This window comes from Rhinopithecus roxellana, chromosome 2, assembly GCF_007565055.1.
Source record: "Rhinopithecus roxellana isolate Shanxi Qingling chromosome 2, ASM756505v1, whole genome shotgun sequence".
NCBI lineage: Eukaryota > Metazoa > Chordata > Mammalia > Primates > Cercopithecidae > Rhinopithecus > Rhinopithecus roxellana.
The window spans coordinates 43,803,333-43,809,394 of NC_044550.1; the positions used below are offsets into that span (position 1 = coordinate 43,803,333).

Sequence of the window (6,062 nt, forward strand, 5' to 3'; positions counted from 1 at the left end):
GAGGTTGCTGTGAGCCGAGACCGCGCCATTGCACTCCAGCTTGAGCAACAACAGTGAAGCTCCGTCTCAAAAAAAAAAAAAAAGTGATCGTTGAAATTCTTACATTCTACAATTTGCTCAAATGAACCTAAACTATAATTGCATATTAAAAATGGTCATTATATCCAAAGAAATTTAACCCATAAAGATGAATATTTGAAGGAGAAAACGGTTGTCTTACACATGATTGAATGAATTCAATTCTTACATTCTATTAACTCAGTGAATCCCAAGAATGGTAAGATGAAATTTGCAGCCAAATATATTTAGAGTAACTTCAAAAACTAAAGGTAAAGAGGATATCTTTAAAGCATCCTGAAAGGAAAAAAAGGAGAAAGAGGAGAAAGAACAGACAAAAATTGGGGCTGGGCACACTGACTCATGCCTATAATCCCAGCACTTTCAGAGGCTGAGGTGGGTGGATCATTTGAGGTCAGGAGTTCAAGACCAGCCTGTTCAACATGGTGAAACCCCATCACTACTAAAAATACAAAAGTCAGTCAGGTGGTAGTGGTGCACGCTTATAATCCCAGCCACTCAGAAGGCTGAGAGGCAGGAGAATTGCTTAAGCCTGGGAGGCAGAGGTTGTGGTAAGCCGAGATCGTGCTACTGCAATCCAGTCAGGGTGACAGAGTGAGACCCTGTCTCAAAAAAATTTAAAAAAAAATTAAAAAGGCAAAAATTACTTTGAGAAAAATGAAAATGGATGGTCAATTTATAGCTTAATGGAAATAATGGAAGCAGGAACAGCAAAGTAGTATCTTCATACAACTTATTTATTTATTTATTTATTTATTTATTTATTTATTTATTTAATTTATTTTTTGAGACAGAGTCTTGCTCTGTCGCCCAGGCTGGAGTGCAGTGGCATGATCTCAGCTCACTGTAAATTCTGTCTCCCAGGTTCAAGCGACTCTCCTGCCTCAGCCTCCCGAGTATCTGGGACTACAGGCTCCCACCACAATGCTTGGATAGTTTTTGTATTTTTAGTAGAGACAAGGTTTCACATATTGGCCAGGATGGTGTTGAACTCCTGACCTTGTGATTGCCCCTCCTCGGCCTTCCAAAGTGCAGGGATTACAGGTGTCCGCCACTGTGTCCAGCCTAAATAACTTAATTTTAATTGCAACCACAACATAATTCGTTTAAGAAGAATAAGGTAAAATGTTTCTAATATAAACAATATATCCAATATATAACCTAAAGTTTTACTTCAAGCAGAGTACCCCTGCAGAAAACTATTTATTCAAGAAATGAGAAAAAATAATCTAATAAATCTGAGAAAAAATGATCCATGGAAACAGTAAATGTTTGAAAATTAAGATAATTTCTGCAGGTCTATTATATTGTTTTAGAACTGAAGAAAAATATACTGGATAATGGCCACTTCATATTGAATACAAGTGCTAAACGTTTATAATTAACTACTAAAAAATAGAAAAACACATCCATATATGATGTAATGTGGACTAAGGAAAAATAATTTTTTTTCATTCTTTTTTGTTTGTTTGTTTTTGGAGACGGAGTCTCGCTCCATCTCCCAGGCTGGAATGCAGTGGCATCATCTCAGCTCACTGCAAGCTCCGCCTCTCAGGTTCATGCCATTCTCCTGCCTCTCGAACAGCTGAGACTACAGTTCCCCGCCAACACGTCCGGCTAATTTTTTTGCATTTTTTTTTTTTTAGTAGAGACGAGGTTTCACCATGTTAGCCAGGATGATCTCGATCTCCTGACCTCGTAATCCACCTGCCTCGGCCTCCCAAAATGCTGGGATTACAGGCGCAAGCCACCGCACCCGACCAAATAAAATATTTTTAAAAATATCCAAAGAATGGGGTACAAATATATCAAGAAAGTTGTTAATAATAGAATGGGTAAACAAAATATAAAATTAGTGAAATCAATCCATATATATGATGTTGATATAGGAGAAATGTCATGAATGTAAATGGAATCAATCAGTCAAAATTATTTAGCTTATTTATTTATTTGATAGTTGTCTCTAATATTTATTTGTCTGTTTGTAAAATTAATACGTGAGGAGTATTGGATTTGGTGAGAACATTTTGAACCCTAGCTGTCACGAGCCACCTGCAGGATCTAGACCAGTGACTTCTCAGAACTGCCATTTCCTCACCTGGTAGGCAGGCTGGTGAGCCCTGTCTTGCTCACTCCACATATGGCAGTGCAAGATGAAATGAGATCACAGAGGGGAACCACTTGGCAAGCTAGAAAGTGTTGACAAATGGAAGGGGTTAGTGTCACCACCCTCAGCTAAGGTAGTACCAAGGTCCAAGCTCCTGCTCCTCCCCCTCCCCTAGCCCCTAAATATACCAGCAAATGGAGGGTCACCTGAAGCCTTGGTTTGATGGAGTTGGGGGAGAGACCATACATCTTCCTCAAGCATGGCCAGATGGGGCCTCAATGGGGCCCTTCTAGAATTGAACATCCGTTGTGGCCAGCTGTGTGAGGACCTCCTCCAACTCGGGTCCATCGTCTGGAAAACGCTCGGAGAAGGTTAAGATGTGGCCAGCAGCTGAGGCCTGGTATTCCAGAAGCTGCATGTCAGGCAAGTGTCGGGCTGAACGATGAGTTTCTTTTTTTCTTTCTTTCTTTCTTTCTTTCTTTCTTTCTTTCTTTCTTTCTTTCTTTCTTTCTTTCTTTCTTTCTTTCTTTCTTTCTTTCTTTCTTTCTTTCTTTCTTTCTCTCTTTTTTTTATTATACTTTAAGTTCTAGGGTACATGTGCACAACGTGCAGGTTTGTTACATATGCATACTTGTGCCATGTTGGTGTGCTGTACCCATTAACTCATTTACATTAGATATATCTCCTAATGCTATACCTCCCCTTCACTCCCCACAATAGGACCCAGTGTGTGATGATCCCCTTCCTGTATCCAAGTGATCTGATTGTTCAATTCCCACCTATGAGTGAGAACATGCGGTATTTGGCTTTCTGTTCTTGCGATAGTTTGCTGAGAATGATAGTTTCCAGCTGCATCCATGTCCCTACAAAGCACACAAACTCATCTTTTTTATGCCTGCATAGTATTCCATGGTGTATATGTGCCACATTTTCTTAATCCAGTCTGTCACTGATGGACATTTGGGTTGATTCCAAGTCTTTGCTATTGTGAATAGTGCAACAATAAACATACTTGTGCATATGTCTTTATAGTAGCAGCACGATTTATAATCCTTTGGGTATATCCCCAGTAATGGAATGGCTGGGTCAAATGCTATTTCTAGTTCTAGATCCTTAAGGAGTCGCCACACTGTTTTCCACGATGGTTGAAGCAGTTTACAGTCCCACCAACAGTGTAAAAGTGTTCCTATTTCTCCACATCCTGTCCAGCACCTGTTGTTTCCTGATTTTTTAATGATTGCCATTCTAATTGGTGTGAGATGGTATCTCATTGTGGTTTTGATTTGCATTACTCTGATGGTGAGTGATGATGAGCATTTTTTCATCTGTCTGTTGGCTGTATGAATGTCTTATTTTCAGAAGTGTCTGTTCATATCCTTTGCCCACTTTTTGATGGGGTTGTTTGTTTTTTCTTGTAAATTTGATTGAGTTCTTTGTAGGTGCTGGATATGAACGATGAGTTCTGAGATTCCTTAGGCAGCAGTACCCTGTGCCTGAGGGTGAGGAAGCACTCGGGGGTCAGCATTACCCTCGTGCAGGGCCCACCCTCCGGCCACGTAACCCTGTGGACTTGAGCACCTGAAGTCTCTGCAGGAAGCGCTCTTAGGCAGGCTTGCCCACAGACCGGATCTTGCTGCAGTGGAGGTGGACCTTGGCATCCAGGTGCCCCTCGGAGCCTGTGATAGGAGTGATGGTAACGAGTGCCTCGCTAGCTTCCAGCAAGACTCTCAGGATCACAAACCAGGCCTGCATATGGGCCTGTCGCCAGTTGGAGGCCTTAGAACCCCAGAGGGAGCAGCCCACCCCGAACGAACCATGTGGAGCCAGTTCACCTAGATCATGTCCTCCGCATTAGCCCCCTCAAAGCCAAAGATCTCCAGCACTTGCAGGTGGAGACAGAGGAAGAGACGCACACTCTCAGCTCAGCACTCTTTGTAGCTGGAGGCGATGGTGCTGAACTTGCTGTCCCAAGTCTCCCTGCTCAGATACCAGCTCTGAATCTGCTCACCAGTCTCTGGGTTGATCAGCATCTCCTGGTCAAAGTTGAATGCTCCTTTTTTATCCTTCACGAAGAGCTTGCCACTGTCATGGCTCAGCAACTCGTGCAGGCCCACCTGCACATAAAAGGAGGGCCCCTTCCAGAGGATGTACAGGTCCTTGTCATCCTCTTCCAGGAAGGTGAGCTTAGACTGCTGCGTGGTGTAGGCCATAGCCAGGACGTTCACAAGTGATACGTTCTTAAAACCTTCCATCTTCCTCAGGTCATGGTAGTTGGGGATGTTAATGCCGGCAGGGATGCCAGAGCCAGCAAAGGTGAGAACATCCAGGGAGGTGAAATCGGGACGAGGAACTTGTCCTTCTCAAAGACTTGGGGTCAGGAAAGCTCCTTCAGCAGCTGCTCTGCGCTTGCCACCAGCCACTCAAACTTGGCATTCATGGCCTTGTTTACCAGGGCTACGCAGTATTCAAATTCTCCTCGGGAACCAAAGGGGTCACGGTAGCTCTCGATGAACTCGGTAGTTCTAGATGAACTCGATGTAACTCTCCACGATGGGGATTTTGTGCTGGTTTCAGAAGCAGGACCCCCTCTTGTGGGCCGTGATGGAGCCCTGGGTGAAGTGCTGTTTATACTGGGCCAGCATCTGCCCCTGGTGGCTGTTGATTGCGTACGCCTTGGCTTTCTCCAGCTGCTCCACCACCTTCTGGGGGATGAGCACATAGTCTCCCTGGGTTACCTGGAAAGGTCTTCCCCAGAATTTGTAGCTCTTGAGCCTGAAAGTCGCCTCGGAGTGCAGGGAATGCTCTGTGCTGAGAAGCCAGACATACCTCGTAGTGGGGCTTCCTTTCTCTGTCCACCTCTTTGAAGAGCCAGGTGTTGTAGAATCTGAGGTTCTGTGAGTCTAGAAAGTCTCAGGTCAGTTTTGCATCTTCCATGGTACAATTCCCAAAGAAATAGGTGGTGATTCTCTCCTTCTCCAGCCCGAGGTGTCGAAGCCTTGACTCCAAAGAGAACATAAGTTCCCTGCAGGTCTTCCAGAAGCCCCTGAGCAGTCTCATGCCCTAGGATCACCCATTCCAGCTTCTCCTGATACTCCTCTTTGGTAAGGCCCTCGGCCAGGGCATGTTGGCATAGCTGGTTGGGGTACTGGGAGCAGAAGAGGTGACTGAGCAGAGGATAGGTGTAGGGGGCCTTGGGGAAGGTCTACAGCAGCACATCCAGGCCTCTGTACCAGTCAGCATGGGTAAGGTGGTGAGAATAGAGGAGGTGCTCTGTGGGTGACAGGAGGCAGAAGGCCTCGAGGCATTCCATGCTAGACACGCCGATTTCATTGGGCAGGATGTACTGTGTGTCCTCCATGGGCCCTGCTGCAGCAGCTGCTCTGTTTGCAAAGTCTATTTAGTTTATTTTTTAAAAATCATATTTGAGATTTCTTCTTTGGGGTAGTATAGTGTATTTGTGTCAGACTAACTCTTACACTTAGAATAATCAGAAAAGTAATTTACAATATATGTCTTTGTCTTTGTCTTCAAAGACATCAGACTTTTATAGAAGAAATGAGAAGAAATCAAATGAACACATTTGCAAAGAGAGGAGAAACTCTCAAAGTTGAAGTAATTACTTTTATTTTCTTTGTCTTGGATGTTTTTCTGGTTCTTAGTTTGGCTAAGAATGTGAATACTTCAGCTTTTTCCAGGCAGAAGGCTAGTTTTGGTGGGAAGGGAATCTAGCAGAATTCTACATGGAACCATGAGCTACGGGGGCAACTTCAAACATAAGGGTATTCAGAGTCCAAATTCTGAAGCTGAAAATGGTACAAAACTATCACAATAAAGGTTTATTTTGTAGAGGAAAATAATACTATGTAAAATATGAAGA

General features: G+C 43.7%; 1 pseudogene; it reads right to left on the minus strand.

The window, feature by feature from the left end:
• Positions 1-2,438: 2,438 nt before the first annotated feature.
• LOC104669592 lies at positions 2,439-5,543 on the minus strand (annotated as a pseudogene).
• Between the last annotated feature and the right edge of the window lie 519 nt (positions 5,544-6,062).